This window comes from Aotus nancymaae, unplaced genomic scaffold, assembly GCF_030222135.1.
Source record: "Aotus nancymaae isolate 86718 unplaced genomic scaffold, 86718_ANA_hifiasm-v0.15.2.pri h1tg000006l, whole genome shotgun sequence".
NCBI lineage: Eukaryota > Metazoa > Chordata > Mammalia > Primates > Aotidae > Aotus > Aotus nancymaae.
In genome coordinates, this window is record NW_026988417.1 from 37,365,592 (window position 1) to 37,376,707 (window position 11,116).

Consider the following 11,116-nt stretch of genomic DNA (forward strand, 5'->3'; position numbering starts at 1 on the left):
ACTCCCATAAAAAAATATTGCTTGTATGGTTTTCTTCTTTTGATTTATTTGCTTAAGTTCCTGCAAATAAAACTCCAACTGCGCAGTGTTTTGACTGAAATATTCCTTAAAATTCTCAAAGAGCCTCCATCTGTCTCTTCCCCTCTTATCCTCCTTTTATATACCCTTGGGACCAAGAACTCTGTCAAGAATCTGGGCCTTCCGTTGCTAAGTCCTCTGCTGGGGCCGCTCTCAGCCCTTTTTCTGTGCTTCCTCATCCTCCCTGAGTCATGCTTTAGGGCTCCTTTCCCCAAGCCAACTTTATCCTTTTTTATCGTCCTTTGGAAACAAAGAAACAGGTCATTTTGATTTAAGGGATTTGCTACTAATCCAGACAAAATAGAAAGCACAGGGATGTTGTAAAAGTTCAGAATCTGGATGTAATCCACAGCTCTGTTCCCAATTCCTCACTCCTGGCCAGGGATGGAAAGGGCCTGCAAACACAGTGTTTGAAGCCAGAGAGATCTGGTGTGATTTGTTCCCCTGAGCAACATGGGCTCACTAGGGGGCTTTCCTTATTTCCCTACACCTCAGCCTCATACATCACAGTCACCTCCACAAAGAGGACGCCCAAGAAACGTGGCAGAGGCAATATAAACTCAACCCCGTCCATCAGAAAAGATAAACAGGCCACTCTCCAGATCACTCAGATGGCGAATGCTATTTTGAGCAAATCCACTCAGGTTTTCAGGTTAGACAATGTGATGGTTAATACTGAATGTCAACTTGATTGGATTGAAGGATGCAAATTATTGTTCGTGGGTGTGTCTGTGAGGGTGTTGCCAAAGGAGATTAATATATACGTCGGTGGACTGGGAGAGGCAGACCCACCCCCAGTCTGGGTGGGCACCATCCAATCAGTTGCCAATAGCTAGAATAAAGCAGTCAGGAGAAAGTGGAATGAACAGACTCTCTGAGTCCTGTGGCCTCCATCTTTCTCCCATGCTGGATGCTTCCTGCCCTTGAACATCAGACTCCAACTTGTTCACCTTTTGGACTCGTGGACTTAAACCAGTGCTTTGCTAAGGGCTCTCGGGCCTTCAGCCACAGTCTGAGGGCTACAGTGTCGGCCTCCCTACTTTTGAGGTTTTGGGACTTGGACTGGCTTCCTTGCTCCTTGGCTTGCAGACAGCTTATTGTGGGACTTCACCTTGTGATTGTGTGAGTCAATTCTCCTTAGTAAACTCCCCTTCACATATACATCTATCCTACCAGTTCTGTCTCTCTAGGCAACCCTGACTAATATAGACAATGTCAAAAATGAAGCCAGCACTGAAGGGGCATAACATGAAACTCTAGAATCACAAAGCAGTAGGAAGAAACACTTCAGATAATGGTTTCCCAGAAAAAAGAGATGGGAAAAATAAGGAAAGTTATCACTAGATCACATGAGATAACTCAGTAAGAGAGATACTCTTAAAACTGTGAATGACCACAGGTAAGACAAAGAGAATATTAGGCAGGCAGCAAGAACCCATGGCTGTTATCCTTAGAAACAAAGATGGCTTGCTGTAGTTATCAGTTCATAGATACGCCAGTCAGAACAAAGGTCAGGATTATTTCAGGATTTTAGGATTCCCATGCTTGTCCCCACAGGCAATTATCATGTGGGGAACTGGTCTGAATTAGCCTGTAGAAGACAGCAAAGCTTACAGAATGAGAACCCTGATCAAACCTGAAGTCCAGCTATGTCTGGAATTTTCATTTCTATTATATCCTTTTTCTCTGTGGCTGTGGTTTAGAGTCCTGTGGCATTACTACTGTGAGGCCTGGATGGTGAGCTATTCCAGAGAAATGTAGTCTTACAGAGATGAACACTTGACAGAAACTCCCTCTTTCATTATCTGTGAAAGTTGAGCATTCACAGGGAATGGGAAGGGAGGTACTGGAAACTAAGTTGAGTCTGCCGCTTAATCATTTGATCATTTGAACTTTGCTGGGTGTCAGCTTCCTTATTTACAAAATAAGGATGTTAGAACAGATACATGGTTTTAAAATTTAATTTTGACTTAACAACAAAGTTTGAACTTAATTTGACAACATAAAATTTCTCCATAGTTTTCTCCTGAATTGTTACAAGCATGTATTAATCTGTTCTCATGCTGCTAATAAAGACATACCCAAGACCGGGTAATTTATAAAGGAAAGAGGTTTAATGGAGTCCCAGTTCCATATGACTGGGGAGGCCTCATAATCATGGCAGAAGGCAAAAGAGAAGCAAAGGCACATCTTACATGGCAGGTAAGAGAGCTTGTGCCGGGGAACTCCCATTTATAAAACCATCAGATCTCATGAGACTTATTCACTACCCTGAGAACAGTATGAGGGAACCACCCCCATGATTCAATTATCTCTGTTTTACAAAATCAACTTAGAGCTTCATTAAGATGTGGTGTATTATTGTACATTCACACATTTCATGCAAATTGGAGCCCCAGATCAAATCATGTGTCCCACCCTTGACACATGGGGATTATTACAATTCAAGGTGAGATTTGGGTGGGGACACAGCCAAACCATGTCAGAGAGTAACAAGCTCAGTAAAGAGTGCAGATAAAAGTGGAGGTGTTCTGTTTGAACAGGAGTGGGGCAGGAACCCATCCACTCAGCCTCCCTACAGCCCCTTAGGGAAGCCTAAAAACACCTCCAGGGAAGTCCAAGGCACCAGATAACACAGTCTGAGAATGTCTCGACTAGGAGCTCCCTGAGTTCCTAGCTTGCATAGTTAGGAATCGTTAGTGTTGGAGATACAGGTTTGTCCTTCAAATTGTTCTCAGTCTTCTAGCCCATTGATCCTCCTCTTCCATTTGACTTTTAAGCTATATTAACACAAGTTTGAAAAAAAGAAAATTAAATAATATTAACCGCAAAAGTATTAATTTGCCTTAGACATCAGAATATGTTGAGTAAAATATTTGTCTCCAAAAGAATATTTCAAAAATTAAACTATAGCACCTGATCATGAAAATGTAATACTCCTAGGTTCTGATACACCACAAGGATCACATCCTTTGGGGATCTTTGGAACACTGGTCCAGGTCCCCTCCAGGATCTCCACAGTGTCATCAGGGACAATGTCATCAGGGACAGTGTCATCAGGGATCCAAGTGCTTCCCAGTTCTGCTTCATGTCCTTGGCAGGAGGCCCCTCCTTCTCATTCTTGTATCAGCTGCCTTCTCATCACAAGATGGCTATGTCCCTCTGGGCCCCATCCTCCCCTCCCAGGCATGAAGAAAAAAGAAGAGCAAAGGGCCAAAAGAACTTTGTGCTTTAGGAAGGATCTACCTTTTAGGCTAAGAATGGCCCTCTCCCCAGACACCTCCCCCTACATCTCAGCATCCAAAACCAAAAATGCCCACAGCCCGCTCTCAGGGAAAGGCAGTCAGGGAGAAGGGTGATATGAAGATACGGATCATCTGACTGCAGGGACAGTCACAGAGATGATATACTGAAGGCATCAGAGGGGACTTCAGCCTCAAGGAAGCCTTTGCCTCTACCAGAGGAGCAGGAGGTTGGTGAAGGGAAAAGCTGGAGAGACCAGAAGTTGAGTTTCTCTGCAAATCAAGGGGAGCTTCCTCTGATGTTTCTGGTCTGATCTCTATGGGGGCAGAGACTGGTCGGGGGAGGACATGTTGGCTCACTCCTGAGGTCTCCTTCCATGGGAAGGCACAGCCCTCAGTTTAGCCTCAGCTTTCCCCTAGGAAATTTATCTCAGTCCTTCCCTCCTCCCTTCTCAACCACTGATTGGTTCCTCCATCCCCCAGGTTTTACAGGGGCAGACCCCTTGTTGACCACCTGCAATGGACTGAATGTTTGTGCTCCCCAAAATTGATATGTTGAAATCTAACCCCTGAGGTGATGGTATTAGGAGGTAGAATCTTTGGGGTGTGATTAGGTCATGAGGGTGGAACCCTCATGAATGGGATTAGTGCCCTTATAAAAGGGACCCCAGAGAGCTCCGCCTTCTTTCTATCATGTGAGGATACAAGAAGCCTGCAAACCAGAAGAGGGCCCTCACCAGACCCCAACCATGCTGCCACCCTGATCTCAGACTTCCAACCTCCAGAACTGTAAGAAACAAATTTCTGTTGTTTATAAGCCACCCAGTCTATGGCACCTTGCGACAGCAGCCCACCAACCTATGGTCATTAACACTGCCTGAGATGGAATGAGAGGCCTGCCAAACTCAAGCCTTCAGTACTAGGAATCCCACCATGCCTCACACCCCAGCCACGCCTTCGCACAACCAGTATCAGAAATAAAGATGATTTTCCTTTATCATCCGCCCTCCTTCTTTATTTTATCTGTGATTTGGTTCTGAACGTGGGCAGAGAAAAGAGAGAGGTTGTTTATTGGATCTCTCCTCTGCACATCTAAACAGTGCCTAAAATAGAGCGGGAGCATGATACTTTGTCAAATGAAAAATATACCCCATCCTTCCTCTTGGACTTCTGTGATTATGTAAATGTATATTCCCAGAGATGAGAATCAAAGCAGACGGTAGGCATGTGAAACCTCTGACCAGTAAACAAGAACAGTGAATTATGTTAGCATTTGTGTTGCTAATGAGACACCTAGCACAGCACCTGGAATTCGTAATTGAATGATCTGCATTCCAGCTCAGATTTTGGCACAGTATAAAGGAGAGAGGTCAGCGGCTAGCAAAGTTTTTGTCTCATGGCTTCTGGTCAAAACAGTGAAGTAGGAAAATAATTACCAAGAACATAAAAGCCTGGCTGTGAGAATATTCCTCAATGGCAGAAGCCCCTTCTTGTGTTTGTATTAAAAGGCAGGACTGACCCTTGTGCAGTAGACAAATGATAATGTCAAGCTTTTGTTTTGTGTAATGTTTGGCTTGGGGCTCCGATTTGTCTCATGAAATGTCTCAATGTACAATAATACACAGCATCTTAATGAAGTTCTAAGTTGATTTTGTAAAGCAATGATAAGAATATTATCAGATACAAAAATATAAAATTCTGGTACTCAGACATATTATAGAAAAGTAGCTGAAAATAGAACATCAGCAGAAACTGCTATTTATGCCATTCAGTGCCAGGAGAATGCCATACCGGCTCTGGACGAGTCTCTCCAGACTCCCGAACATAAAGGAAATGGATAAACTGACCCACTGCAAGTTCGAGGTTTCCTGTTACTTGCATCTGATCCTAATACACACATAGGCAAGTCTTTGTAGTCACATTTAATCTACATGGGCTCTGGACTCCTACACATCTAGGTTTGAATGCAGGCTATACACTAATTAATTAATAGTTATAAAAGTGGGCAAGTTACTCAGGCTCTCCACCTCTCAGGTGTATCTGTAAAATAGAAAAGTGGCCGGGCATGGTGGCTCATGTCTGTAATCCCAGCACTTTGGAAGGCCGAGGCGGGAGGATCACAAGGGCAGAATTTCGAGACCAGCTTGACCAACATGGTGAAATCCTATCTCTACTGAAAATACAAAAAAATTAGCCAGGCATGGTGGTGCACACCTGTAATCCCAGGTACTCAGGAGGCTGAGGCAGGAGATTCGCTTGAATCTGGGCGGCAAAGGTTGCAGTGAGCCAAGATCACGCCACTGTACTCCAGCCTGGGTGACAGAGTGAGACTCTGTCTCAAAAAAATAAAATAGATAAATAAATAAATAAAATAAAAGTATATATTTCTTATGGTAGGATTAAATGTAATAATGCAACCAAAGCACTTGGCGGTGGCACAAGTGAATGCTAAATAAATGTTAGCTGTTAGAATTAATGTTAAAGACAATGAATAATGGTAACTACTGTAATTGGTCAAAGTGAAGGCACTTTCAACCTTACCATTGCATTGGGTGACTTTTATATTTGTCCTAAACCATCTTAAATTTAATCTATGGGTCAACTAAAGTCCCAAGACAAAACAGCAACCCTTTCCACAGCCATAATGCAATTTGCATTCCTTTGGTAATATTTAATGGATTTTAAGGTGGTTTGAAAATAGGTAGAGGCTTCAATGATGTTAGGCTGTCCTAGCTGACGGCTAAGGCCCACGGAACTCTGTTATAAATTCTCTTAGCAACTGCACTTGAATTACCTGAGTAGGAAATTTGCTTGCTTGCTTATGGGGAAATGGTTGAACTTAAACATAAAAGGCTAAATGAAAACCCACATAATAAACTATAATCATTGACTTTCAGATTGATAAGGGCAGGAAATTAAGGTGGTTAGCAAAAGGAAGCATTGTTCTATCCAGGAGGAAAATCTGTACCTGCCAAATGAAATGCCACTGTATCAGCTTCAAGATCTCCTGGGCTTTCTCTGTAAATGACAGAGACAACTCCCAAAACAGGAGTGCTTGACAGTGCTCAAAACCAAATGAAAATATCATTACTCTGGAACAACTAAGAGACGCAAAGACACCAATGGAAGAATGTAGGTTCAGGAACCAAATTTACAGTTACACATAGATATTTAAAATATATAAAAAGAGGCTGGGCCCAGTGGCTTATGCCTGTAATCCTAGCCCTTTGGGAAGCAGAGGTGGGCAGATCATCTGAGGTCAGGAGTTAAAGACCAGCCTGGCCAACATGATGAAACCCCGTCTCTACTAAAAACACAAAAATTAGCTGGGCATGACAGTGGGAACCTGTGATCCCAGCTACTTAAGAGGCTGAGGCAGGAGAATTGCATGAATCCAGGAGGTGGAGGTTGCAGTGAGCTGAGATCGTGCTACTGCACTCCAGCCTGGACAACAGAGCAAGACTCTGTCTTAAAACAAATTAATTAACTTAATTAAATATATAAAAAGCAAGCTCAATAATTTATCATGATTCACATTTATAGAAGTTTTGATAAACTGACCATGCAATATTCTGAAAGAATCCACAAGGAAGAAATTCCCACAAGATTGAGTTAACCTCCAAGCTGATTGACTCTTCCTGGACAAATGCATCACACTCTGTAGGTATTAATTCCAGAGTGGAAAATGCACACACAACCTCAAATCAATGATAGTGACTCCCTGAAGCTCTATGTTGAGAAGAACAAGGTTGCAATGGTTTGTCCTGACTCTGGAGAAAAAAATGGTGTGATAGACCAACAACATCTTCTGCAAGTCCAGGATAGGGATGATTGGTCTATGTGCTGACTGTACTTCATGTTCTCAATGCCCAATACTGTCCTACCAGACCCTATGTCCCAGATATCACAGACGAACATCTGCTTTCCTTCTCTGAACCCAGTCACGCCAGTATTTGAATGAAGAGACAGCATATTCATTGTTTGCCAGTGATACAAACCCAATTCCAACAGCTGACGCACAAAAAATAAGAAATGTTGTTTCACTTAACTGTGAAGTCCAGGGGTACCACTGGCGTCCAGCACAGCAAGATCCAGAAGCTGTTCATGTTGCCAGGGATTCATTTCTGTCTCTTGCTTTCTTTGTCTCTTAGAAAGGCTTTCTGACTGGGCGCAGTGGCTCATGCCTGTAATCCCAGAAATTTGGGAGACTGAGGCAGGCTGGAGACTTTATCACCAGCGCCTAGCCAACATGGTGAAACCCTGTCTCTATTAAAAAATACAAAAATTAAGATGGGCATGGTGTCACACGCCTGTAATCTCAGCTACTTAGGAGGCTGAGACAGGAGAATCATTTGAATGCAGGAGGCAGAGGTTGCAGTGAGCTGAGATTGTGCTACTGCACTCCAGCCTGGGCAACAGAACAAGACTCCACCTCAAAAAAAAAAAAAAAAGAAAGAAAGGTTTTCTATAGAGAAGGCAGGATGGCCACCAGCAGTGCCAGACTCACATCCCCCACCTCAGCAACCATAGTGGAAGGTACACATTTTTTTCTAATAGCCCTTGGGAAATAAAAAATCCCAGGTAGGATCCTAATTGTCCCTGACTCTCTTACATGTAAATACTGAAACTGATCACTAAAGCCAGTACTCTAACTGGCAGTATTTGGTTTTCATGTCCACCCAGGTAGCTAAGAGAGAAAGGCCAGAATAAGCACCCTCTGCTAACCCATGCACGTGGAATGCATTCTCCACGGTGAGAGGGGCCAGTCTCCCCACTTCCTGGCCAGCACTAGCCAAATGTTATCATTAGGATCTGGTATCCTGTCCTATAGCCCCAAGCAAGTATATGGGGGCCTACTGTGATGATAGATTTCTCTGTTCCTGTCTGCCTGCCTTGGTTTCTCAATTCTGTGACTAGAATACCCATAACTTCTTGTAAGATTTCCTTCTCTAACAAAAGTTCAAATGTTCCGTGTACTACCTCCTATGCCATATGTTTGATGCTAGGTCCTGCCTGCTGTTCTGGCTTCCTCCCAGTGATTACATTTGAATTTTGAGAGGGTGACAGGCCCCACCCCGTGCCAGAGAAAGGCATTAAGCATAGTGAAGTGGGGAAAACTTTGACTTAGGAGCCAGCTACATCTGGGTTCAAATTCTAATTTCTACTTTCTAGCCATGTGACTTTGGACAAACTATAGGCATATCTTGGAGTGATTGCAGTCTTGGTTTCACCTCAACAAAGCAAATCACAAGCTTTTTTTTGGTTTCCTGGTGCATAACAAAGTTATGTTTACACTATACTGTACTCTGTTAGGTGCAATGATTACATCAAAAAAATTGTACATACCTTAATTTAAAATAGTTCTATTGCTAAAAAATGCTACAAATCATATGAGCCTTCAGTAAGTTGTAATCTTTTTGCTGGTGGAGGGTCTTGCTTCGATGTTGATGGCTGCTGACTGGTGGTTGCTGAGGATGAGGTGGCTATGGAAATTTGTTAAAATAAAACAACAATGAAGTTTGCCACATTGATCAACTCTTCTCTTCACAAATGATTTCTCTGTAGCATGCAATGCTATTTGATAGCATTTTATTCACAGTAGAACTTCTTTCAAAATTGAAGTTAATCCTCTCGAACCCTGCATTGCTTTATCAACTACATTTATGTAATATTCTAAATCCTTTGTTGTCATTTCAACAATGTTCACAGCATCTTCACAAGGAGTAGATTCCATCTCAAGAAACTACTTTCTTTGCTCATCCATAAGAAGCAACATCTCAGCCATTCAAGTTTTATCATGAGATTGCAACAATTGAGCCTCATCTTCAGGCTCCACTTCTAATGCTAGTTCTCCTGCTATTTTCATCACATCTGCAGTGACTTTTTCCACTGAAGTCTTGAACCCCTCCAAGTCATCCATGAGAGCTGAAGTCAACTTATTCCGAACTCCTGTTGAAGTGGATAGTTTGACCTCCTCCCATGAATCACAGATGTTCTTAATGGCATTGAGAATGGTGAATCCTTATTCAGTAACGTGCTATATAGGGGAAAAAAAAGTAAACAAACAAACAACAAAAAAAAAAGAGTGGTGAATACTTTCCAGAAGATTTTTAATTTACTTTGCCCAAATCCATCAAAGAAGTCACTATTTATGGCAGCTATAGCCTTATAAAATATATTTTTAAAAAGTAAGATTTGAAAGTTGAAATTACTCCTTGATCCATGGGCCACAGAATAGCTGTTGCTTTCATAGTCATGAAAACAGCATTAATCTCCTTGTATCTCTGTCAGAGCTCTTGGGTAACTAGATGCATTGTCCATGAACAGTAATATTTTGAAGGGAATCTTTTTTTTTTTTTTTGAGCAGTAGGTCTCAACAGTGGGCTTAAAATATTCAGTAGACTTGTAATCCCAGCACTTTGGGAGGCTGAGGTGGGCGGATCACCTGAGGTCAGGAGTTTGAGACCAGCCTAGCCAACATGGTGAAACCTCATATCTACTGAAAATACAAAATTAGCCAGACATGGTGACAGGCATCTATAATCCCAGCTACTTGGGAGGCTGAAGCAGGAAAATCGCTTGAACCTGGGAGGCATAGGTTACAGTGGGCCAAGATCATGCCATTGGACTCCAGCCTGGGCAACAAGAGCAAAATTCCATCTCAAAAAACAAACAAACAAACAAATATTCGGTAGACCATGCTGTAAACATGTGCTGTCACTCAGCCTTTATTTTTTCATATATAGAGCACAGACAGAGTAAATTTAACATAATTCTTAAGGGCTCTTGGAGTTTCAGAATGGTAAATTAGCACTGGCATCAACTTAAAGCCACCAGCTGCATTTACCCCTAAGAGAGAGAGTCAGCCTCTTCTTTCAAGCTTTTAAGCCAGGCATTGACTTCTCCTCTTTAACTATGAAAGTCCTGGATATCATCTTCCAATAGAAGGCTTTGTTGTCTGCATTGGAAATCTGCTGTTTAGCCACTTTTATCAATGACCTTCAATCTTCTGAATAACTTGCTGCAGCTTCCACATCAGCATTGCTGCTTCTCTTTGCACATTTCTGTTATGGAGGAGGCTTCTTTCCTTAAACGTCTTGAACCAACTTCTACTGTCATCATACTTTTCTTCTGCTACTTCCTCACTTCTCTCAGCCTTCACAGAATTGAAGAGAGTTGGGCCTTGCTCTGGATTAGGCTTTGGCTTAAGGAAATGTTGTGGCTGGTTTAATCTTCTATCCAGACTACCATAACTTTCTCAGTGTCAGCAGTAAGGCTGCTTTGCTTTTTTATCCTTTGTGTGTTCATTGGAGCAGCACTCTTCATTTCCTTCAAGAACTTTTCCTTTGCATTCACAACTTCACTGTTTGGTACAAGAGGCCAAACTTTTGACCTGGCTCAACTTTCAACGTGCCTTCCTCACTCAACATAACCATTTCTAGCTGTTGACTTAAAGTGAGAGACATGTGACTGCTCCTTTCACTTGAACACTGAGAGGCCATTGTAGGGCTATTAATTAGCCTAATTTCAATATTGTTGTGTCTCAGGGAATAGGGAGGCCCGAGGAGAGGGAGGGAGATGGGGAACAACCAGTCTGGAGAAAGTACACAGCATTCATTCACTGAGATCACTGTCTTATATGAGCATGGTTGGTGGCAACCCAAAACAATTACACTAATAACATCAAAGACCACAGATCACCCAACAGATGTAATAGCGATGAAAGAGTATAAGATATTGCTAGAACTACCAAAATGTGACACAGAGACATGAAGTGAGCACATCCTGTTGGAAAA

General features: G+C 42.4%; 1 pseudogene; it reads right to left on the reverse strand.

Annotated features, from left to right (window-relative positions):
- Positions 1-8,699: 8,699 nt before the first annotated feature.
- Positions 8,700-10,822, reverse strand: LOC135269471 (tigger transposable element-derived protein 1-like; annotated as a pseudogene).
- Positions 10,823-11,116: the final 294 nt, after the last annotated feature.